Raw genomic sequence first — 25,375 nt, 5'->3', positions numbered from 1 at the left:
GTTCTGTTATACAAACAATATGTTTGCTTTTAATTTATTCTAAGATATAATTGTTCTTTACATATTGGATCAAAACCTCCATCAGCTCAAGAGGTAAACTACACAAAGGAATTGATCAATTTTAAATTCAGAATCCTAAAATAGATTTTTCGGTTTGTGTACCTCAATGAAAGTAATTAGATTTTTTTTTTTCCCTAATCTGAGAGGAATTTAACAACAGTGTATAGCCTTGAACTTCCTCTGATCTCTGCACTGTAGCTGCATACAAATCAATAACACTTTTCACTTACAAGAGTTTATGTCCTTGTCAGCTCAGAATTCTGGTCACTCAGGGCTGTCAGCTGAAGGTGAGCTTGGCACATCTCTCTGGATTTGTTTATCACTCCTGATGGGGCAGGGAATGGAACTGGGAGGAAAATAGCAACGGTTATGATTCTCTACCAACGCTCCTTCACCCCAAATCTTAAAAAGAACCAAGTCTTTCTCACAAATGGTAAAATGTTGCAATCCCTGAGGAATTTCTGGTATGACATTCCTCGAGAATGTCTCGCTGGGCTGGGCAGCAGGAACTGAAAGCCTGTGGCTTTCAGCTGTACTGAACAGGATTCTTGCTCTGGGCACTGAGGCAGGAGACTAAAAGGAAAATCAGTCTATGGTTATTTAATATAGCAATAACTCACACGCATAAAGAGATAATGATATATGGATAGTGTTATTCTATCTCTAAGTTTCATATGCCTCACTGTGAAATTGCCTTTTAAGTTGCTTTAATGTAATTCCCTATGTTGGGGTTTTTTTTTAAGTAAACTAAAAAACCCGCCCCCTTCATTGTGTGAAACTGCAATATTCCCATGATCCACTATTTGGCTTTACACACACTTTTTTTTTTTATGAATTGAAAAGTTGAAATAAAATCATTGTGTATGGCTAAACAAAATGACATAAAGCACGTGAATATTCTTGACGTAAAGTTACAGGAAAGCTGGCCAGGGAAGTGCCATTAGTCTCAGAAGAGCTGAGCAGTTTATGAGACCAGCCTGCTGTGTGTGTCCTAAACTACAGCTGAGAGGAGATCCACTGTTTGGAACAGGTCCTCTCTTCTCCCTTCCTTGAGTATTTGTTGGGGCTCCTTGGGGTTGTTTGTTTCCATCTGGTGATCTGGAGCATCACATTCTCTGCTAAGAAAGTGGACATAGTGTCCAATCCCAGCCATGACAATCATAAATGACAATAAATTATTGTAATTATTATTATTATTATTAATAATAATCTTATTCTGAGAACCAGCTACTAGAGGTGAAGAGACTATTGCTCCAAGTGAATTCTTACTAAGCACGGAGAAAACCAAGTCCTGGTCTCAGTGGCAGGGTCTGGAGATCCTGCTGTGACCGCAGCCCAGACCAGTGCTGTAACATGGGTCATCATGGAGTAAATAATGATATAAAGATGCTAAAACCTTTTTGGGAAACTCTGTGAAACCTTTGCAATAGCTTCATCTAGAAACTGGTAGTGTAGTTAACAGCAAAGGGATTTGTAGCTTTAGTGGCACTGGAATTCATCCATGATAGAGTTTAGTATCTGAAAAGGTAATGGAGAAATAAGCTACCTTTATGTAAGGGCTGAACTCAAGCTTCAGTTTAGAGATCAGAACCCAGAGGAACAATAATAAGTACCATTTGGTTTGAACAGAAAATACAACCTATATTAACAGTGGGTAAAATTGAGCAGCATCAGCTGAAAAGGGAGCAAAAAGAAGTGCCAGTGTTAAGTAATGTATAGTTTGATTTATATTGGATGAGAAAATTGCTGGTAGGTTTATTTTATTGAAAAATTAAGTAACAATCAGTAGACTTTTTATAAAAGTACAGATTGCTTTTGAGTTAACAAACCATAAAACTGATTCAGTGCTACAAAAGTGGATAACCATTGTTTTATTCTTTTCTCAGTTTTCTTTTGGTGATTGCATGAATCACTACTGTGTCATAAACTAAGGTCTTAAAAATGAGCTTGAGACAATAAAAAGAAAAGCCTTAAAATATTTTCATAGGATTAAAAGATTGTTTGATTTACTTCTAGTTCATCTGAACTTGGTTGTATTGACAAGGTCAATATTTAAGTCATTTTTTCATACCATTATAGTAACTGGCTGGGGAAAAGATAGCGATTTCTTTCGTTATACCTTGAGCGTAGAATGGATTGAGTTGTAGAAGGGAACCTTTTTGTAAAGTGATCATCTCTGAACAGCCAGAGTTAGGTTCCAGGTTGGGGAAATCCATACAAAGGAACAATTCACAATTTGTAATACCACCAAACACTTATTGCTGGGGTATTTATCTTTTTTCAGTGGGAATCAAGGAATCCATAAAACTCTTCATAAACAAACAAACTGTTCAAATTGCAATTAAAAAAGCTTCTGAACTAGATAAGGTTGTTGAATGGTCTTACAAACTACGTATTGATATTCTGTAAGTCCAGAATGTCTAGAAAGCATCAGAAATACTGTATGTGCAGGCAAAAGCCTTTGAACACCTATTTGTACAGGAAATCCTGTGAAAGCTTAAATACAAAAAAAGTATCCAGTATCATTGGCATTACCCAAGCTGCTTTTCCTCCCATTTACCATTTCTAACCCCTTTGATATTCTTCCTTCTATAGAATGAAAACTAAAACTTCTTTCAGTCAGGAACCTGAGGGCTGCTCTGTGTGTTACCCAGAAACAGCATTCATCAAGAACTCCAATAATTTCAACAGAAAAGATCTGGCAAAATGATTAATTCTGTTAAGAAACAAGAATCTCAGCAAATGGTCAGACTAAAATGTAGCTGTTAGCATCAAACACTGCATGGACTGTTTGAGAATAAATGGGTTTACTTAGCACGTATTCCTCACCTCTTGGAAACTAAGAAGAAAAAGCAGCAATTCTGTTAAAACCCAACTCTTCCATCTTGATTCCGAGTACTCTAAAAAAACCACATTCCCTAACCTGATTGACTTTGATCAAGAGCTCTTTCAATGTCACAGAAATAGATTTCATTGGTTTTGACAGCCTGGCTTGATGCTAAGCTTGTATCAAAAACCTACCAACAGGAAAAAGACTACCGAATTGAACATAATGGTCATATTTGGGGCTTCTGCTGTGCGGGTCTCTGTGGTGGATGTGATTTCCTCTATTTTGACCCCAAGAAGCTTGTATAGCAGCTCATTTAAAGTTCATGTCTCCAAAAGGAAAATAGTGGAAATACAAAAAGCGAAATGATCAACTGCACTTTTATTTTGAGTAGCCCTCTCACGGTCTGTGAGCTCTGCGGGGAACAGGAGATGGGAAATCAGTGTTGCCCTCAAAACTGAAGAAACATTTTTCTAACATAATATACATGAAGCACTTCAGCATTCCCACTCTCTGTAAATGGCTGAAAGACAGTAAGTGCAAAATCTAACCATGTGGCCAGCTCTTCTAAATCTCTGACCTCTTCAAGCTTCTCTTTTCCTATACACTTAGCATTATGTGGCCTCCTAAGGGTCTGTGAAAAATACATCTATCAGACACTTTCACATCTTCTGAGAATATTCCCGTTTTTCTAAAGAAGTTTGGATCAAGGGTTTAATCAAAACAATACACTGAATTAGTATTTTCATACTGGCCACTCTGAAAGTCCAGTCCTGGACATACATATTTCTGCATCATTTTCTTTTCCTATACGGTTATTGAAAAGCCCCATAGAACCAGTTTAACACCTCACGTGAAGCCCTCATCATTCCCCACACTCCTATTTTCCTCTTTGGAGTCAGTCAGCAGTATCTAGCAGTGCAAACTTGCGGAAGGAAATACGCTGATTCCTTCCTGTACCTGGACTGAGTATTTCCTATAGAAAGCCGAAGAAGGGCTATAGTCCTTCTTTTTCTTCTTCCCCAAAGTCTGGTCAATGCTAAGTTCATAGCTGTAGTAAATAAATGTTGTATCTGTACCCAGCCTCTCTGTGCTCACAGTTCGTTTGGTGGCAACATCCCCCGAGTGTCTGATACCGAGAGGTGTCTCCACGGCAGAGGGGGAGCACTGGGAACAGAACAACTAACGGGCAAAATCCCCTTTTGCCTCCCACTCCTCCCACCCTCATTAAACAATCCTGGTTTGGAAACAGACAAACAAACCCAAAGCTATAACCTCTATGAAGCTGTAGCAACATCTTAAAACTTCACCATTTATTCACGTCTGCTGGGTAATGTTTATACTAGAGTTTGCTCAAATTTTTGCCGAAGAAGCAGAACAAAGTTGTACTTTTATCCTTAGCTGTGACTTTTTGAGAGCATGACTCAGGCGTGGAAGAGAACTTGTGTTTAATATTCCACTTTGGTGATGATGTGTGCAAATCTGTTCCCTTAACACCTTTTTGAATTATTTTATTTTTCCAGTTTGTACAGATGTAAAACTTTTCATGTGGGATGTGGTTCAATTAGAGTAGAGAGAGAGAGTTAATTGTTTAAAAATAATTTTAAATGCTGTTATTTGTTACAAATAACTTGAATTATAAACAGCAAAATTAAGCTTGGTACTAATTTCTCTTGTGTTCCTCCCAGTTGGCAAAAATAGAAAATGGCTAGTCAGCTTTCCCATTGTTTACATAGTTTTGAGTTTTTAATTAACATAATCTGCTTATTGCAATGTAGCTGCTAATTGCAGCCAGTTGAAGTAGAGGGGTACAAATTGCTGTGTTTATGTGGTAGAAAAAGGAGCCAAATAATTAGGGAAACTGTTTCCCATATAGAAAATGATAATATTTTCTTTCTTTACATGGAAACATAAATAAATCTGTGACCAACTGTTTAGACACCATTTAAAAAGCACTGTAGCAAAGCAAAGAACTTCAATACATTCAAATTGGTTCATTTCTCCATCAACTTGATGCCACGCATTTTTCTGTTTAATGAAAACGAAGCTTGTGTTAAAAAGAACTCAGTGCTCAGTTTCTGAGGACTTTGGGGGATGGCGCTGCTCTTTCCCAACACAACTCTGCAGCAGAGCTCTAGAGGTGCAGCAACACCACCTCTGGACCTGCAGTATCTGAGACTGTTGGTGGAATTTCTCTGAGTCTTTACAAGGATTTGTGTAAGTCAATGTGAACATTCCAGTGCTATCATTTTAATTTGCAATTAAAATAATGCTGTTTAGGCGCTGAGTATTTCTATTTATTTTCCTCCAAACTGGAATGTTTTTAGCAGGGAAAAGAAAAAAAAATAAATAATTTTTGCAAATATTCAGATAATAGGCCTGGCTCTAACCATGCTTTACTATTGTATATAACTCTGCAGGGGTATCTTAGGCAAAGAGAACCATTAATTTTGACTTTCTCTGCAAACCTAAGCAACAGAACCAAACCTAATTACAGAACTGAGTTTTGTCCCAGCCATATAATCCACTGTGCAAATTTTACTCTTCATACTTCCACTGCAGCCAAATATGGTAAAGGTTATTAAGTATTCTAATCTCATAAAATAAAAAGGAACAAAACCGTATGCTGTTAAGATGACTAGGTTCTCTTCAAACACAGCAAGATTTACTTTATGCTAGAATGAACAATGATTAAGAAGGTTTGACTGTATTATTAGGAAACTTTAATTGCAAAAGGAGAAGCAGCTATGTATTTTGTAAAATGTAATCGAAATCATTTGCAGTAGCAAATTAAATATATTCATGAGTAAAAGTTCCAAATATTTTATCTGTTGACCTTTACCATACACTATAAAATATTAGCATTGGTGCTATTGTATAACTTTAGCAACAACAGTGCTGAAATGTGTGGGCCTGATTCTGATTTCACTTGATGTAATTCATCTGAACTCTAGAGTCAACTCTTGATTGGCAATGCTGATGGCTAATTGGAATCATGCCTTATGGCTCAAAGATTGCCCTTATGCCCACAATAATACTAATTCCTGAAATTAATAAAAAGGACAATGGTTATTGATCTATTTCAAATTACACACTCTGTGTGCTTTTCTAGGCTTGGCATCTGAGTCAGGGAAATGGATGATGAATTGATGGTAGATTAAATGGCTCCCTATAAGTAAGATTTTTTTTCTTTGAGTCTTCCAAATCATGGTTACTCATGAAATCTCTATTTATTTTAATTTTCTCTAAAATAGTGCCACATATGTTTATCAAGTTTCCGTAGCAGGTAGAGTAGACAACATGTTTATTGTCCTAAGACGCATCTAAACACATTTTTTCTATAAAAAAATTTTTGGACATGTGCCACAAAGGGAATATTTAAGCAGGACATAAAGTTTTATACCCTGATAATTTGTTTTTTAAATTAAACTCTAGGATGAAAGCAATCTCAACTGAAACTAAGATGCTGTATATCTGTCTTAATAGCAAGCTAAAATCTGGACCTTTATAAATTTTTAAGGTTAGGTATTTCCTCAATGATTTTACACCTTTTCTTTCTACAGTGTATTATGCCAAGCTCCTTAGCCCATCACACTGGAGTAGACTCATCACTTCCTTTTTCCTTTTGTGCTCATTTAGCAGCAGTACTAAGAACAGAGCGTAAGGTGTCATCTGGGTTCTCCCGTTGCGCTTCCAGACCTGGCGGGGGCCGGGCCTTGCAGCAGCAGCGGAGTGGTGACACCACACACAGGATGCAAATGGCTTCTAGTCCAGCAAATGCCTTTTAGTCTCCTGAAAAAAAATTGTTACTGCAGACTTTGGAGTTTGTGGTTCTGCCATGCTGGGGCTAAGTGAGGTCTATTTTCAGAAAACTTTTCTGTTGGCTGTTGTTGGCTCTATAGCGCTTAGCACAGTGCTGTTAATAAAGCAGCTGTCATCTGTGACAGAACACTGGTGTTTATAGTAAGATTTAACTCAGTCTGATGCTACAGAAGAATGTCCTGATGAATTGTGTTCAGTAGTTTAGGAGAAGATAATAGATCTGGAAAAAAATCCTAAAATGACCACTGATGCTGTTTCTGGGGAGAGGCAGTTCTCCTATATACAGGATATGAAGAGGGGTGATAAGAGTGCTTTTAGACAGACAATGAAACAACTCTTAAAACATCCTAATGACCTCAGAATACTTTCTAGCCCCCCTCTTTCTGGTTCTTTATGATTCTAATCTCTTTTGAGTGAAAATGCTGCAATGAAATATATTATCCCTTTTATAGAAATGACAGAGATAGAACACTTACCAAGCAATTTAAGAGACATAACTGAACCTAATCACTGCTGAAATCAAAAGAACTAAAGGGAAAATTCTTTTTTCTCTCCTTTTCCCTGGTAATGAATGTGAATACTTAGTTTTGGACTCCTTTCACCATTCTGCCTCAATAAATGAGAACAGGCAGGGAATAGATCTTTACAATGCTACACTGCTCACAGCTCAGTGCTGCTGCTTTATCCTCTGCTCCATTTCTCTAGTGTGTCACCAACTTTTTAAGTGGGTTTGCAACAGTGGTTATCAGTTGGTTCAGCTTTCAGAATAGTTCTTCTGTATCTATGCTGATGAAAAATTAAGCGTGAGGAGGAAAAAGAGCTTGTGTTTCATGTGAGTTGATATTCTGATATACAAGTCCCTTAAATTTTGTTTCATTTTTTCCTGTTTGCATAAATGGGTTTAAACATCTTGGTTTTGTCATTCAGCTTTTTGCAAAACAAATTCTTGGGACCATCCCTGCTTTTCTTCCCAAAGGTTACTCAACTAGTTAGATACAGGATCATTTAAGCAGATCAAAATTACTTGTAAATCTGTGTCAACATGATGGAACGGCTTGTGTAAGTGGAAATAAGGAGTACATAGGCTGTTTGATGAATTTTAAACCAGGCATGGGCTTTGTTAGTACTGTTAGTGCTAGAACCCTCCCATCTGGAGCAGTACTAAGAACAGAGCGTAAGGTGTCATCTGGGTTCTCCCGTTGCGCTTCCAGACCTGGCGGGGGCCGGGCCTTGCAGCAGCAGCGGAGTGGTGACACCACACACAGGATGCAAATGGCTTCTAGTCCAGCAAATGCCTTTTAGTCTCCTGAAAAAAAATTGTTACTGCAGACTTTGGAGTTTGTGGTTCTGCCATGCTGGGGCTAAGTGAGGTCTATTTTCAGAAAACTTTTCTGTTGGCTGTTGTTGGCTCTATAGCGCTTAGCACAGTGCTGTTAATAAAGCAGCTGTCATCTGTGACAGAACACTGGTGTTTATAGTAAGATTTAACTCAGTCTGATGCTACAGAAGAATGTCCTGATGAATTGTGTTCAGTAGTTTAGGAGAAGATAATAGATCTGGAAAAAAATCCTAAAATGACCACTGATGCTGTTTCTGGGGAGAGGCAGTTCTCCTATATACAGGATATGAAGAGGGGTGATAAGAGTGCTTTTAGACAGACAATGAAACAACTCTTAAAACATCCTAATGACCTCAGAATACTTTCTAGCCCCCCTCTTTCTGGTTCTTTATGATTCTAATCTCTTTTGAGTGAAAATGCTGCAATGAAATATATTATCCCTTTTATAGAAATGACAGAGATAGAACACTTACCAAGCAATTTAAGAGACATAACTGAACCTAATCACTGCTGAAATCAAAAGAACTAAAGGGAAAATTCTTTTTTCTCTCCTTTTCCCTGGTAATGAATGTGAATACTTAGTTTTGGACTCCTTTCACCATTCTGCCTCAATAAATGAGAACAGGCAGGGAATAGATCTTTACAATGCTACACTGCTCACAGCTCAGTGCTGCTGCTTTATCCTCTGCTCCATTTCTCTAGTGTGTCACCAACTTTTTAAGTGGGTTTGCAACAGTGGTTATCAGTTGGTTCAGCTTTCAGAATAGTTCTTCTGTATCTATGCTGATGAAAAATTAAGCGTGAGGAGGAAAAAGAGCTTGTGTTTCATGTGAGTTGATATTCTGATATACAAGTCCCTTAAATTTTGTTTCATTTTTTCCTGTTTGCATAAATGGGTTTAAACATCTTGGTTTTGTCATTCAGCTTTTTGCAAAACAAATTCTTGGGACCATCCCTGCTTTTCTTCCCAAAGGTTACTCAACTAGTTAGATACAGGATCATTTAAGCAGATCAAAATTACTTGTAAATCTGTGTCAACATGATGGAACGGCTTGTGTAAGTGGAAATAAGGAGTACATAGGCTGTTTGATGAATTTTAAACCAGGCATGGGCTTTGTTAGTACTGTTAGTGCTAGAACCCTCCCATCTGGTGCCCGTAAGCAGAAAGTGAAAACAAAGCGCACAAGTATGATGGTGCAATACCTGCTTCTGTTAAATTTTCTTCCTGTTGTTTCTGCTGGCCTTGTGGTGAGCGGGACACAGCCAGCAGCTCCGGCAGCACCAGAAGACAGGTGGTAAGAAGACAACAAGATGTTGCATTGATCTGTTCACAGTATTTTGTGTGCTTCAGTAACCTGTGGAAATAGGCATAAAGCATAATACTGACATTTTAGAGCAGATTAAGCAACACTTGTATAATAGACAGTACAACCCTTTAGAAGTTGGCTGGTGGGAAGGAAGCTATTTGGAGGGGTCATATGCACAATACGCTGTATTTGATTAACTGAAATTGCAAAGGAACCAGCAAATGGAACTTTTGTGGTGGTTGTGGGTTTTTTTAACATCTGAAATCAAGGGAACCATTCAGATGCTGTAATAAGATTTTTCTCAAAAGCTCAGGGGAGAAAGGAAATGGTTGCTTGATACAGTGGTATCTTTGCAATTCAGATGGATTCTAATGATGAATAGGAACATCCAGAAACACTTATTTTGTTTTATTTTCACTTTTAACACGTCTTTGTAATAAACAAGCTCTATGAATAAATACACCTGATGAAGCAGTGAAATATATTGTATGCTATTGAGAATGTTCCTCCCCCTGCAGTAGAGTAGCTGGAAAATTATTATACAACCACAGTGACATAGTTCCCCCCCATGGAGCACTTTTGCAGGAAGACAAGTTAAAAGTAAGAATAAGATAAAATGTTATTATAGGGCCATTGATCTTCTGTTACCTAAAAGGTGTCACAGCTGACAAAGTGCTAAGCTCTCCCAGCCTATGCAAAGCTCAGTACACAACAATGAAGAACAGCCTTATCAGATCTTTTCCCAACTGAAGGGGGAAGGGAGAGAAGGTGTCCTTTAGAACCAATAGGACTAAAAAAGCTGTCAGGTTCCAAAACAAAACAAAGCTTGGATGATAGTTGCAAGTGCATACTCCATGAAAATATAAATTCTACTTTAAAAAAAATTTGCTTTTAAGCATCAAATCTACTTGCCAAGTAATATCATGGACCTAGATTTTACTACCTAGTTATAAAGTCCTAATACAAAGCTTCTGGAATAGAAGTGTTGACACAAAATGATGTATAGAGATACCAGCAGCACTGCTGGAATGGTGGGATTCAGAGCTGAGAGAAAGGCTGTCATGGGAGCTTCCTACAGCCCAGTGGTACCAGTGTGCACTGGGGACACCAGACTATGCTATTCATCCCACTGTCTTTCACAGACTGGTGTGTATGAGCATAAAATCCTGATGCTGCTGTCTCATAACAATGCCATTTGCAGTGTAATTTTATTTCTATACTACTCAATGATAGTAATAATTGATTCTTGCCTCATGCAGTTTGTGTTGATCTTTTCCCTCTTTGTTTTCCTTCCCCTCCTCATCCCTTATAGGGTGAAGATCTTTCTACCACGTGTCTTTTACTACAGAGATACAGCAGGTCAGGACAATGCATACCTCAGGGCTGGGTTTCCTTCCTTGACTACTTGGGTAAGTCTCTTTGAATCAGTGCTCTGTTCTGAATAGTTTTAAAAGGTTTAGTCTGAAGCTTACATACAACACTTGTGCCACATTCAGTGGTGACAGTCTTACCAGGGTTAGAAGTAGAGCAATCCACTGACGTCAATAACTCAGAAGTAAACTGACAAATTCTATGTATTTTGACTTCTTTTGTTTGCCTACCCATGAGTCATTCAGGAACTGACTGAATATTTTCAGAAACATGCCTTATTTTCTCTAAGACAAGACTTGTTTGCAAACTCTTCTTTCTGCCACCTGGTCAGATGACTGGGTACCATTCGGTGTCATTTTAATGAAAAAGTGGAAACTACTGGCTCAAATAACTCTCCTCTTCTTTCCTCTAAACCTGTGCTTACAAAGGGGATTCTACTGAAGGAAAATGCCATAAAGGTGCCCCTGCCTACTCTCTGTTGAAGGAATTCTGCTTTAGGAAGAAGTATTGCAGTGTAATATCATAGAGCACAAAAAAAGTCCTGAAAAATGAAGAGCTTGTTTAGTCCTCCCACACTGCCCATCAGAGGCAGGATTAGCCTCCTGCATCACTCTGACACCTTTGTCCAACCCAGGCATCCTCACTGTCAGCACCTGGCAGCCTGCTGTGTTGTGAGAGCACAGCCGTGCTGTGCAGGGGTGATAAACCCAAGTGCCTGGCCAGGGCACGTGGCTGGTGGGCGCCAGGGTGGGAGCTGTGTCCTGTGAAAGGCTCAGCAAGCAGCCGTGGGACTGCTGCCCAGGGTGAGGGCATCTGGGGAGAACAGCAGTGACTGCCAGTGATTTTCATTCTGTTATCAAGAGACGGGTCCATCTCAACTTAAAACTCTCCAGTGAGAGGGATTTTCTATGGCTGCGCCAGGCAGTCTGTCACAGTGCTGAGTCCTCCTCTGTGACAGAGGCTTTGCCCCTGCCCCTCAGTGTAGGAGCCCTTGCAGAGGAACGGGCCCAGCTGCCGGGATTTAGCTGCAGTCCAAGGAACGTGGACCTCGTCTGAGGGACCATCAAGTATGATGCTACCTTTAGACTCTCGCATCAGTATTTCTAGAATTTTCCTCTGTTTTGCTTTTAAAAAGCATAGAATATGAGGAAAACATACCAAAGTATTTCTTGTGAGCACAAAATATGTGTATTTCCATTTAATGTGTGTGATCAAATGGTAGGTAAATATAAGCTAGCACCCAGCGTGCAGAAACACCCTACCCTCTATTTATTAATCTGTCTGCCAACTGAAATAAACAGCACTGGCATGTAAAGAGCATGGGAAAGAACTGTGAGGGCAGAGGTGGTGGTGAGCCCAGCATAGCGGCCGCTCTCTAGCAAAGGCATTCTACCAGCATCCTTCCAGCACCTGCTGCGTGGGCCATGCCACCCACCAGTTCGTGTTGCTTTTCATTGAGGAAATTCCCAGAAAAATAAATAGCTGGAAGGTTCTGACAACTAACCAGACATCTTTCTCACTGACTTCGTATCACTGTTGTTTGTTTATACAGCAGTTGTTGGTTTTTGCCTTCGGGAAAACAGCTCAAGGTAATATAAGCGAGTTTTCCTACAGTCTGCAAGAGGTGACATGTATCTATTATTCCATCTAGGTTGTGATTTACCTGATGTGTAGAAGCACAATGGTCAGGTTTTCATTTGCAGTAGTATTACTTAAGAACAGAAGCTAACCTTGAGCTGTTTAGACAGTATCTGTTAGAAGGTTGCATCTGAAAGAGAAATTATCCGATAAAGCTTCTAAGGCTAAAAAGCCCTAAATGAGGACCTAATACGGACCTTTGAACTTCTCAGCTGCACACAATAGCTTATAAATACCAGGGGTTACAAAACTTAAATCATATGCTTACACATTTTAATACTTATGCTAGCAAAAAAACAATCCTGTTGTTAATTACTCAACTACTCTTTCTTTGGCAGGTATAATACCAAAATACAAGATTAACTGTTATTTGTGGCCATGACTCTGTGGTAAGAACTGATGCTCAAAAGCCACATTAGGTTCTTTTATTTATGTCTCTGTGGCAGCTCATCTGAGGAAACCTGTTTGGATGTATTTTTTAAGCTATTTTAGGATCCAAGATTTTGTTTCTAGATAATAGACAAAGGAAAATGCCTTTTTGTTGGGTGATGAACATTTCCCTCTCGTGGGAAAATAAGCTTTCCTTTCCTGTGCCTGTCCCTGTTATGAAATAGAGAAGGTACCAGCCGAAGACTGTGCTGAAGTGAAATTCAGTGTGAGACCACTCCCATCACTATAAAGCATTCAAGATAGCTCAAGCCCATCTATTGCAATGGAGCCCGAGTGAAAGATGAGTTCACAGACTTTTATATTCACTCCAGCAATCTGAGTTTTTCATTTCTGTCCTCTGCGTGCAAATTGAGCAGCAAGCAAAATAAAAACTAATTAAATCATGTGATTATATATTGTTTATCCTTAGAGAATAGATTATAAAAAATGAAAATAAATTATGTGAAGATGCAGTCTGAATAATAATAAAGTAGTATAGTTTTTGGCTGCCAGTAGCCAGCTACCAGCTGAGTCAAGATGCACCCTCATCTCCTGCTTGCTGCCTTTGAACAGCAGTTATGGATTAAGTCTGACAGTGTGAAAATAAATGGGAGAGTGTAACTGAAGCCAAGCATTTATCAAGCCTGGTTGTATTCTATGCAAGGCAAGGCTGATACAATTTAATAAGATAACAGAAAACTTGACGCTGTCTTCAGGATGTCAAAACATGGATTTATGCCCTGTGCCAATGCTACTACTGTTAACTTGATGAATTTTAAGCTATTGCAGGTTTTGGGTTTAGCATCCATAAGTCAGTGGTGCAATAGGAACAGTTTTCAGATACTGAATTCAGAACTGACTGCCTGTGTGTCTGTATGGCACTAGTGTTCAAATGGTAAGTTACCATAAAATGGAGGGAAGAACTGGAGTAAGCATTGGGATAACAGGTCTTCTGTCTCATTATATGTTATACTGCACTTTTCATTCTCCAAATGCTTCGTTGCAAGAAGTTTAGGAACTAAACCTGTGTATGCAGGAAGAGAGAGACCAACAGTAAACTAACAGAACATTTGCTCTTTTTTGTTGACCTTTTGAAATTGGAGACATCTGCCATATACCCTCGTTTCTCAGTTTCTCATTAACTTTGAACTGAGCAAACCTGGGGTGCCTTAATCAACAGTAAGATTATTTTTCTATCCCTCCTGCCTTGTGAGTTTGGTGAGTTTTTGTTGAGGAACCTGGTAAACCTTCCCAGCAAAGTACATATGGGCCTGGCTGCTGCCAGGAGCATTTCTCTCCAATGAGAGAAAACTAAACAATTGCAGGTGGGTTTTTGTCCCTTCTGTGTAATAAATACTATCAAGATATCAAGTCATGAGTTAAGGTAACCTTTTGGACTACATAGAGAGAATCCCCACAGTCCCTCAATGGCTATTTATCATTCTTTTCAAGAGTGATTTTGACCCAAATGGATTGTTTTCTTGTGCTACTCTATCTTTATGCCCTAGTCCATCTTTAGCATACGCTACGGCACTATCTGTTCTTGAGAGTGCAAGGACTTTGATAAATGTACTCAGTCATCACTGCTTTTTCATACTAGGTATCTATTGATTCTTATAATATCAACTTTCATGACTTGCATCATTTGTTAAAATTTCTCCATTTAGTTTTAAAGGCCGTCTACATTGATACACAAGCAATTGAGGTTTTTCTCACTAGTTTCTTTCAGCATTCTTTACAGCTGCTTTTATCGATTGTATCTGCCTCAGTTCAGGAAGGACATGCCCCAGTTACTCCGGCTGTTCACTGAAGTACCACAGGACTGGGTCCAAAGCTTCTCCAGGGTCAGGCCTCTTCACTGAGCAGAGGGAAATGGAGTAAGTAGGTGATATTCCTGAGCCCAATTTTCAGATACCCCGTGGAATAGGAGGCTATGTTTAATATAGAGAAGTCAGTAAGTACTTTTTGTCAGAGAGGAAAGGAATGGCTTTGCCTTGATCTATTTCAGAGATGATCAAAGAACAGATTAAAAGGCCTGAAAGCTCTGTTCAGCCATCATTCATCTGTGTGCTGGATAACAGCGCTGCCACTCTCAAAGAGGTAGATGGGGAGCTCAACTCAGAGCGGCTTTTTTCCACTGTGATAATACCGTTCCCCCCACCCTTCACACGTTTTCATAACTCCATGCATAAAAGCTAATTGAATTTATCTGTAAATGAAATAGGTGTCAACTAATAGGTGTATAACTTCCATCAAATATAAGAACTGCTTTCTTGATGGGGTGAAGGCTCTTCTTCACACGTACACTGGGATGGACATAAGAGGGATAAGGAACAAGGAAGATTCTCAGTGAAATAAAATGGATGCAGTGTTGCTGCATAGCTTGTCCTGCAGCCAAACAAAAGCAGTTCAAGTCTTAAGCAGCAAAGAGCAGCCTACTGTTGGAAGCCCATCGGAGAAATTATTTGGAAGCCAGCATTACAAAGAGTAACATTCAGTCCTACCTTTATCATGTTCAAGAATAGGACAGTTGAGCAGCTATTCTTCATGCAGGCACCGCACCTTCCGTTTAGGTCATCTGTTCTTTGGTTGACTTATTGGCTTAAAGTCCTGCTAGCCCCTGATTAAAATTACTAGAACATGATCTTCCAGTACTAGTTCATATAATAAATTGCCCATAATAAAATGGTGTTTTTTACCACCAACTATTGTGCCGATTGCTTCTCTGGACTTTGATGCATAAGGCATGAGGCTATTGCTAAGATCTATTTTAATCAAAGGAAATGAAAATTTTACTATTGTTAAATGCATTTTTTTATTAATTTACAGAAATATTCCTAATTATTAAGAAGTTAGGTCAGGTCTTCCACTTTATTACTGAAGTACCAATGCCTGTTGCTGACAACCCTCTTTTCTTTGTTACATTTATGCAGGTCCCAGATGCATTTATCGTTTCATCAAAAAATTGGTTTTCCAAAACAAGTTAAAAAAGGGAACGTCACAGATACTAATTCAGTTGCGTTGCAGTGAGAGAAAGACAATAAAAACTAATGAGATTTACAATAGAAACTTTTTCATAAGTTCAGCACTGTCTCCCTGTGCATTTATTATCCTGTGGTTGGAAAAGCACTTCTCCAAAGCAGAGTTTTCACTTTTGGTGAAGAAACTTTTCCAAAAGAAATCTGTAAAAGCCGTGAGGAGACCAAAGCTGACAAAGGGTGAGGGCAGTAAGTGGTGAATAGCGGCAATGCATTTCTCCAGAAGAGAAGTGAAGTGCAGACAAACCAAGAGGCTCATCTTACTCAGTGCAGTGCAATACTTTGGCAGTAAAGAACAAGCTGAATGAGGTCTTTTTTCCCTGAATGGCACCAATTATAGTAGGATAAAAACCGAAATACATTCTATTAACAGCATTTTCTTTTCTCTTTGTAACCATATTAAAGGAGCCAAATCCTTCTAATTTGGCTTGGGCTAATCTTTATGTACTTCATTTTAGTTTAAAGGAACCCCAAGTTTGGTTCACTGGGATCATAGGCTAAACACAAAGCTGAATATAGACAGTCCACAGTTTTGAAGAAAAATTACTTAACTATATGTTGTTCTCTCTCAAATTTTTAAAAGCATATTTCTTTATTGTGTGAGAGTACTATCTATCCTGCCTGAAGTTCTTTTTTCTTTCTACACAAGATCTCTTCATAAAAAATCAATATAGTCAAAGTTATACCTCTCCTGGTAAAACTATGACAAAAGCTTTTGACAGGAAACAGGTAAGTTAAGAAACAGGAAGGCTCGGGGAGAAGTAGGAGTTGGTGGGGCTCCAGTGACGATGTCATGGAGCAGGTTCACTTGTTAACTGGTTAAAATACTCTGTATTTTCAGGTCACAGATCAGAAACCTGTAACCACCTTAGAGAACCAAGACAGGTCTTAGAAGAAACAAAGAATTCGATGAAGGATGTTGTAATGACAACGTAGTCCTGTGTGCTGTATCCAAGCCAGTGAAGGAATGAATGCAGTCTGATGCGTAATTCAGGGTAACAGTCAACATTACAGAAGTTGAATGACAAATTGGAACTGCACAGGATGGAACAGTAGCCAACACTGAACATTGTGAAGGGATCAAATATTGTATGAGATAATTATCTGAACAGTTTTCAGGTGAATATAATGCACTGTTCAACTTATTGGGAAGTCAGATAATTTAAAGAGCACATACTAGAAAAGCGCTAGTAACAACAGACTGGCAGTTAGACTTTTGTATTTGAACAGTATTAGGCTGAACTAGCACCTCACCATTTTACTGAGCACTGGCCTATTGTAAGTCACAGATAACAGTTCAGAGAAGGAAAGAAATACAAATAGTAGGATTTATAGAAAGCAAATAGTCATTTTGTCTATTAAAGGAGAGTCCAACTCTGTGCAATGGAAGAGTAAAATCAATATGCTATGACTTGTAAAGGCAATATAAAGGAAATACAGGATGAGATGAAGGTGAACTCACTACAATGATGGCTTTATTATTTTGAACACAGTAAGCAGTCTGGTGGTTTCAGCAGCAATGATGAGAAGTTTGTAAAATGTAATAAAACTCTCAAAACCCAGAGCCTTTTGTTGGATCAAAACAGAAAATTTTTGGAAAGAGAAAGTGGCAGCCATATATTGGATCATTTTCTGTTTGAGATTCCAGTACTCTCCCCTATCTTGGATCTGTGTCTTCTTTCAAGAAGAACTGGGCTATTAGTATTTCCTTCTTGGTTTAATTAATCATACAAAGAGTGATTGTGATTTCTGTTTTCTTCTTCGCAGGAATCCATGCAAATGAAGATAGGTAACCTTCCTTCTCATGATTAGCGATTTCAAAGCGATGTTCTGTCTGTTTGGGGTTTTTTCCTGCTCTGAATGCAAACCCAACAACCACATTGTGCACAGTTCAGATAATTTTACTTCACATTGACTTTTAATGGGATTTTAGTCCCAGGAACCAGATTAAAGCTGGTGCTCTACCACATGAAGCAAAGCACAGTAAGTGGGGAAACCTAAGTTCATACATATATGTTTCTTAAGATTGAAGTACCTAAATTAATAAACATCTTTAGATAAAGGAAACCAAGTAATGATGATATTGAGATCCTGAGCTACAGAGAATCACTGAATTCCACGGTTAGTCTGTATTTGAAAAGGTTATCTTCTGTTTATTCCTTTACAAAGCTGTCTGAATAATCCGGTTTTAAAGGTAGCATTCTAAATTACAGTACCAATTTTATATTTATTTAAAATTATTTCAAAATAGATTTAAACTGTAATTGCTTGGTCTTGCTTTTGAATGTCTTAATAAGAGTATTATTATTTGTTTGTACTACAGCATACAGGGGGCGGGGAATCTATTGTGCTAGTCACCGCAATAACCAGGAAGAAAAAAACATCCAAGGTTGCATACTGAATACAAACCAGTTCTTGGTATGTGCAGAATTCCAAGGAATACCTTATTTCCTAGAATGGGTACACTCTGTACACCCACAGTCTTACTTTTGCTGATTTTGTTGTGGTAACAAAAGTCTCCTAAAGTGGGACTCACAGGAAAATAACAAAAGATGCACCTGTTTGGGGCTTGTTCGTTTGGAGGAGATAAAATCCCTTTGTGTGTTTTTCAGCCAAGTGGAAGCTATGAAGAGGGAGCAAGCAGCACATAAACAAAAGGTATTTATTTCTCCCTGAAAAAGACTGTGGGTAAAACCCTGAAATGGCCTTGTATGTGTTTTTGTAGAAAGGACCTCTAGTGTGTGAAGAACAGCACAAGACCAAGAACAAATGTGTCTGTCCCTAACTCCAGTAAACAGCTGAACAAGCGGAGATCAGAAGCTAATCACTGGTGGCACTTGATGTATCAGTAGCTCATGAGAAATGACGAGTCGGAGGAAAGGCCATAAAGGCATGTGACAGTCAGGTTATCTGTGAAGTGACAGAAATGGGAAAAAAAGAAAAAAGAAAGGATACAAAGAGAGGAAAAGGGAATTGCTGCCTGCAGAAGCATTTCAGATGGCTGTCAGTAAGGTAAATCTGCAGTTGTAAAATCTGCAGAAAGATGTTGCAGATTGAAGATGAAAGCTGGGCAAAACTGCATGGATGACATATGGCCCAGATGATCAGAGAGCTTAGAGGTCCAAGCCCAGCACTGTCCAGGTGAGGGACCTCAGCAAGGAGAATGCAGGAATGATTCTCCTGGGTCCGCTTAGATCATGGCCCTGTTTCTGAGAAAGACAAGTTGCAGATTCTCCTGGAAGAGAAGCAGTATATAAGCAGGAAAGGCAAGGATGGCAATACTGACCACAGAAATACCTTGGGGACAGGGAGGGCTGAGCCAAGCTAAGCTGGAATTCTCTTGGATACCTTTTGCCACCTTCAGTTACAAGTAAGACTGCAGCCTGAATAGAAAGTCAATAGCTCTTTCTCACCTGTCCCTTTACCACATAATCTCAGAGGAAACTGTGACTCTGTAGTTCCCTAAAGAATTCCCCAACAAAATCAAGAAATACTAAACTTACCAAAGATAATGTTTCTGAAAGCTAATGGAGGGAAAAAAAAACACCCAAGCCCAAGAACAGCAAACCAGCATTTTTCACATACACTGTAAAGAAGGAGATACCCATTTCCTACCATGGTAGGTCACACTGCAGTGTTTCATCTTGGTATGAATAGATCCCTCAATAGTTAACTTCGCCAAGGGAGGATTCCGATCAATCCTCCTCACTCCAGCCATGCCGTCTTCTAAATCAATAATGGCTGATGAATACCTCTGCCAAGCCCACAACACAGACACAATGGAAATCCTGCTCTTTTACAAAGTGCCTTTGCAAGCCCTTTGGATAAGGGGTGCTTTACTGCTCCTCTGCTAAATCTCAGCAATGAAGCTGAATTCCTGATGCCGTTCTGCAGCAGCACCGCACTGCTAACCTGCACCTTTCTGCTCTTGGAGGATTTAGCAAGAGCCATTTGTATTCATTTGGAAACAAATTCAAACACACATTCTGTACAGCTTTCATCTTTAATAAAGACTTTTTTTGAGTTATACTCCGCTTTCACAACACACGCAACTTTTTTTGTCAAAATATCTTGCTGATAATTGGGTAAACCCCAAGCTATCCAAATTAGAACTGAGTGAGGGGGCTCATCTGCAAAACTGGGAAAAATTAAAAAGCTGGAAACATCAGGTGGATCTTGCAGTTCACATTTGTAAATCAAATCCCTTAATTGCACTAAAGCGCTAAAGGAGAATCACTTTTGTTAATTTTAAAGATATGATACACTTTTTTTGAGAATTCAATCCTTTTTGATTTTGTTATCTCTAGTAAAAACTATGCCTGATTATAATCTACAGCAACATTGTCCACAATTAAAAATATTTTACAGGATGCTTTTTCCAAAAAACCCAGGAATTAGTAGTAAATATCTCTTTTCAATAGCACATGAATCTACAATAATAAAATAAAACTGATGTTAGAAGTGTTGCTCACTAGACTATGCAGACAGACTTGGCAGTTATAAGTAGAGATTTATGGCTGGAAGGATGCATTCTCCTTGAAGCTGTTTGTGCAACCTACTTATCAGAAGAAAGATTTCCTGGAGATTTCTGTTAATTAGCTGGAACAAGCCATTAGCAAAACAAGCAACTAAAACTCTACGTATATAAGCTATTAGTCTTCTAGCATAGTTTATTTAAAAAAATAATTAAAAAAATATCCTAAAATTCTATAAGGGAGTGGCCAGATTCAGTAAGAACCACTTGTGCGTGGATAACAGTATTTACAGGAGTCTAGGAAAGGAAAAGTTAGCAGCCTGCCAGTAAAGATAAGGAGAGGAGGAGAAACACATGAGCCATGTTAAGGTGCTTTATGTCCCTCCCTTTTTAAGCTTCTGAAAGGCTCCACTTACTCCTGTGGCAATTAGGTGTAATCATCACTGCCGCTGATGGATTTGTATTGGGTCATCGATAAAATACAATGCAATGTTATTTTCAAAATTTTTGAATCAGATGAACTTTGAAGTTTGAAATGTAGCTATTTTACTTTGACTGTTTACTGGAGTAGCCACTGCCCCATGTGATTTGTCTATGAATTGCGAGGTGTGCTTCAGGGGCTTACATGAGGCAATGGATGTGTTTCTTCTATTAACTGTAATGAGAATTGCATGACTCATTCCTCTCACACCAGCCTAAAATGTACCCCTGCGGTTCTGTACTATGTATATTGACTTGAATGAAGCTTTGTATAATAAGATTTAAATTGTAATGAGTCATTATGTCAACCTTTTTTGCTGGTATTTTACATAGTAAGTCTACTGCATAGTGTGCAGTTGCTACTGCAGACAATCCTAGCAAGTACGGTAAGTTGGCAGTGGCTGGGTAGGAAAAAAGGAAAAAAAAAACTACTGTGAAAACTTCACAAAATCTTAGCACGACCAGTTTCAGAAGGATGATTTTTGTGAGTGTGCTTATTACAGCCATTATCATCAGTCCGAGATACACTCCTGAATCCATCACAGTTAGATATATGTCCTCATTTGCTTTTAGTGGGATGAGACAGTCTTGTTTATACAGGCTTGAGGTGAATGATGTCAAAGTATTATTTTTCATGATTGTTTAAACATTCAGACGTGCACACATGCACGCACACACAGAGAGCTCTTTTCTAATAATCCTTTTATCAGCCTGAAGCTGAAATAACTTTCTTTCTTCCCAGGATCTGTTATTGAGAGTTTCTTATTATTAACTAGATGCTGACATTGATTTCATTAAAAAATAAGTACAGTCCCAAAGAGCTTTTGGTTATTTTTTTTAATTGCATCACATGTAGAGTATAAACACAAACTGTTTTGCTCAAAACTGTACCTCTTTAATTGCTAGAATTAGAAGGATTTCTGGATCAGCATTTTCTCTAATTTTTCAGTATACATTGGTTGCATGTTACCAAGGTACCTCCGAAACCTCTAAGGCTGACTGGGGCAGAAAGATGTGTGGAAAAATTGTTTAAGTCTTCATTGTAAAGAATGCTAAAAAAACACTAGCAAAAACCTTCAGTTTTACAGTAATGAACTAATGGCTATTTTGTGCAAAATCAATGGTAGATAAGTATCTTTTATTCATCTATATATCTATAGGTCACTGATACAGGACCTAAAGATTTAACTATGTCTAAAGATAACATTTTGTGTCCAGTGACTTTTAAGAAACAAACCTTGTCAATCTACACCAAATAGTAATCAGATTCTAAGCCTAGACTGTGGCCCTTTGGTGTCAGCTTTTTAAAGACAGAGGTTAACAAAACTCTTCATGAAACAAACACACATGCTTACAAACGTCTCTCTCTCTATGAGTTTGCATTCATCTATAAAGCATTATTCTCCAACTGTTTTTTAAATTCTGGTGTTCTCTATTTAAACATCTACAGCAACTATGAACAAACGTGCTTCTCTCCTGCTCACTTCTTGTCTGAGAATTTAGAATCATCAATTAAATCTTTTAATTATAAAAGAGAACAGGTTGGGGAAGTGGGAGAAGAACCAGAAGATTGACACAGAAATGGGAAAAATAACTGAAGGTTAAAGCTTCTTATAGTCCATCACAGCAGCTCACATTACTCTTACAATCGCACTCTTGCTTCTCTTAAATACCTGAGTGTTTACAAGGTAGAGACTGGAGGCTGTAATTGAAAGCTACAGAACTGGCAAATATCAGCATCTAATAGCTGGTGTCCTTCCCCCTTCCCTCCCAGTACATACTGCCTGTGAGACGGCACTGGTGAACAAAAAACCACAAAGCTGGTATTTTATTTCCCCAACTCATCCCTAGCTGTACCTTGTCTCACCCTCCCAGCAGACTGTTAGGCGTTTTAGGACTGGTGTGCGTCTCTTTCACTGGCTGCTCTTCCTGCTCTCGTTAGTACATGAAAGTCTAATTGTGCTGGGCAGCTCTGTCTTGGCAAGCAACTTACAAATTAGACGTGAAATGGACAGGAATCTTGGAAAAGCCCAGCACCAGGTATCATTAATTCTACTCTTAGCAGGTAAGTTTTTCTCAGGTGAAGGACATGCTCTGCTTCTTACCTGAAAAGACTCTCCGTATTTTTTCTAAGCCTCCTGCCTTGTGATATCAATTACGGTAATATAGGTGAGAACATCAGTATGAAATTTAGAGACAGATAAATACAGTAGAGAACTAAAAAATTAATTTATGCTCAATCAAGTGACTCAATATCCAGCTTATTACTTCTGTTTACTTTTTTATCAGTATCTTAATTAAGGAGCAGCCAGGGAATACATACATGTTTTACTTCTCTTATAGAATTAGCTTAAAGAAAAAAACCCCACCCAAACATAGGATTGCAGACTCACCATTTTTTCGCCGAGAGGATCATAAATTATTGAAAGTTTCTTCATCTTCAGAATGCCCAGATGAACGTGCTGAAATATTCAGAGGCTAGAACCCAAGACAATATACAGGTGATTCGACAGTTCTTGATAGAAACTGAAATAAAAATCGTAAATTTACATTTTAAGTATGAGAAATGAATGTTTCTGATTTTCCCTTGTATCAACAAATCATTTAAGATACATCCATATTAAATGAAACGACATAAAGATAGCTGAAATGTGTTATCAGTCCATTTTTTGTTTTCCTTGGAAATACTTTTTCACTTTTTTCACTCTTTGCTATACTTGAAAAAGAAATACTGCTTTATGTGTACACTGGTAATTAAGTCTGGCATTCATATTTTTTCTATTACTACTTCTCTTGGTGCTTTTTTAAGAACTTTGTTTGCAAAGTTGCATACACGATGTTTTTCAACACTTGTATTGATTTTCTTTTGTCTTTTAACAGACAGCAACCTGTACACAACATGGAAAAAATAACAAGCAGCCGGTGCTCTAACAGCAAAATCAACATTCTTGTTAGTCTGATGACTATTATGAGCAAGCCAAAATCCAGCAGTACCCCATCAGAAAAAGAGTCCGTTATTTCTCAAATATCAATGACACAGGGTGAGGGGGTGTCAGGGGGTGGTGTGTACCTCTTGAACCTAAAAAGAAAGAAATATTCAAGTGGAAGCTCTTCAGCTTTTTTCCTTTCTTTAGTAGGCTTTTCAGCATACATTAGTTATTTGAATTCAGGTGCCTGTCCAAAGATGGGCTGCAAATACATTAATCCAGCAGGACATGGAAAATTAATCTTGGTCATAAATCAGTATTGTCACTATAGTCCAGATAGTCAAGATATGGGTATGCAGCTCAGCTCGCTGTGCACACGAATGACAATGTATCACAGCATTTTGTGTTTGCATGTTTCCAAGTTGAGTTGTGTGTCACACCTTTCTGCATGGTTACGTGAAATGGGTTTAGAGGTACCCGTGCATTCAGGTGGAGAGGAAGTCACCAGAATGTAGCTGAGGAGTAAGTACTAGTTGAGAGACAGTAGAGGCCTTCCAAGGTCTGATAACCTCTGGAGACTAATGAGTCTGGCTGAACTTGCAAAAATGGCTAAAACGTCAGAAGTCTGCTGAATTTGTCCAAAGCCACCAGTACACACTAGCATCAATAACTGGCCCTATCACATGGACCACATCCAAGATGGTGGTGGCTGCTGTATTCACACAAAGATGCCAATATCATATATACACACCTGAGCACCTTCTGCACTCGCCAGCAGCCGTTGGTGTCACCGTGACTCCCAGCTTTGCTCCAGCTATCTAAGCCTGACTTACCTCATGGGAGCGTCTACAAGTGAACTGTTTGGGGAGTAACCAGATGTATAGTTACCTGTAATTAATAAAAAGGCTTAATTCTACTAATAACATCAGCTTCATTATTTAAAGCTTTTATGAAGTATTAGTAGAGAGCTGTGTCTCCACCATCTTGATCCCCTACCAAGGAAAAGGGGAATTCGTAGTACTTGAACATTTTTTCTACTTGGAAAAGACAAGAGATGAGGCATTCAAACCAAGGTCTGTTACGTGGTTGCAGAGAAGACCCGTCTCACTGAAGTAACTTCATTTCCTGAACATACCCATCCATTATCCTCTACGAGCAATAAACACTTTACGATTTCTTTTTAGTAAGATCTTTATGAGCCTTCAGTTCATGTTAAGTTTAAGAGGGTCACATTCTTTTGTATTTTGACAGTGCAAAGGATTCTGATTTGTTTTTTCTTCTTTTTAAATCTTAACTGGAATCAGAAGGCTGGATCATCAGTAGATATAATGCATTATCATTAACTTCATGAAGCAATTTCTCTTGTACAGTTTTGCTAGTGCAGACATTCTAGCTTTTAGTTTAATTGAATTTGTTGAAAAATCTGTCATGACATGCTTGCTATATATGATCTTTCTACAGAAAAAGTATTTCTGTAAAATAAAATTCACTCCATGAAAAGGATTAGCACAAGGCTTGTACATCATTTAATCACATATTGAATTGGCTTCTAATAAGCAGTAGGAATGACTTAGACTGGCCTTCTGTTCATTTATGACTTTCCCATTAACATTTGCAAAGTGGGCAATGAGAAAAAAACACGTTCGTTTTAGCAAATGTTTTC

The 25,375-nt window shown here is 38.5% G+C and overlaps 2 long non-coding RNA genes across 4 annotated transcripts in view; one reads left to right on the top strand and one right to left on the bottom strand.

The window, feature by feature from the left end:
- The window catches only part of LOC106895758, a 38,994-nt gene extending 14,359 nt beyond the window's left edge, over window positions 1-24,635 (top strand). The window contains exons 3-8 of one of the 3 annotated variants that reach the window (XR_001413500.1): window positions 10,668-10,764; window positions 12,703-14,670; window positions 16,673-16,950; window positions 17,599-18,489; window positions 23,129-23,286; window positions 23,666-24,635. This is a non-coding gene — a long non-coding RNA (uncharacterized LOC106895758). Of the gene's footprint in view, window positions 1-10,667; window positions 10,765-12,702; window positions 16,951-17,598; window positions 18,490-23,128; window positions 23,287-23,665 lie in introns of all 3 variants that reach the window. The other 2 variants (XR_001413501.1, XR_001413499.1) reach the window with 2 other exon arrangements.
- On the bottom strand, window positions 9,281-24,551 carry LOC106895761. The gene is made up of 3 exons (XR_001413504.1): window positions 24,464-24,551; window positions 23,179-23,263; window positions 9,281-9,403 (listed from the first exon to the last, which is right to left on the bottom strand). It is a non-coding gene; the product is annotated as an uncharacterized LOC106895761 (long non-coding RNA).
- Window positions 24,636-25,375: the final 740 nt, after the last annotated feature.

The sequence above is a fragment of the Calidris pugnax genome, unplaced genomic scaffold (assembly GCF_001431845.1).
Source record: "Calidris pugnax isolate Ruff unplaced genomic scaffold, ASM143184v1 scaffold38, whole genome shotgun sequence".
Classification (NCBI taxonomy): domain Eukaryota; kingdom Metazoa; phylum Chordata; class Aves; order Charadriiformes; family Scolopacidae; genus Calidris; species Calidris pugnax.
Note: the sequence above shows the minus strand (reverse complement) of the source record. Positions and strands in the feature narration are given on the sequence as shown.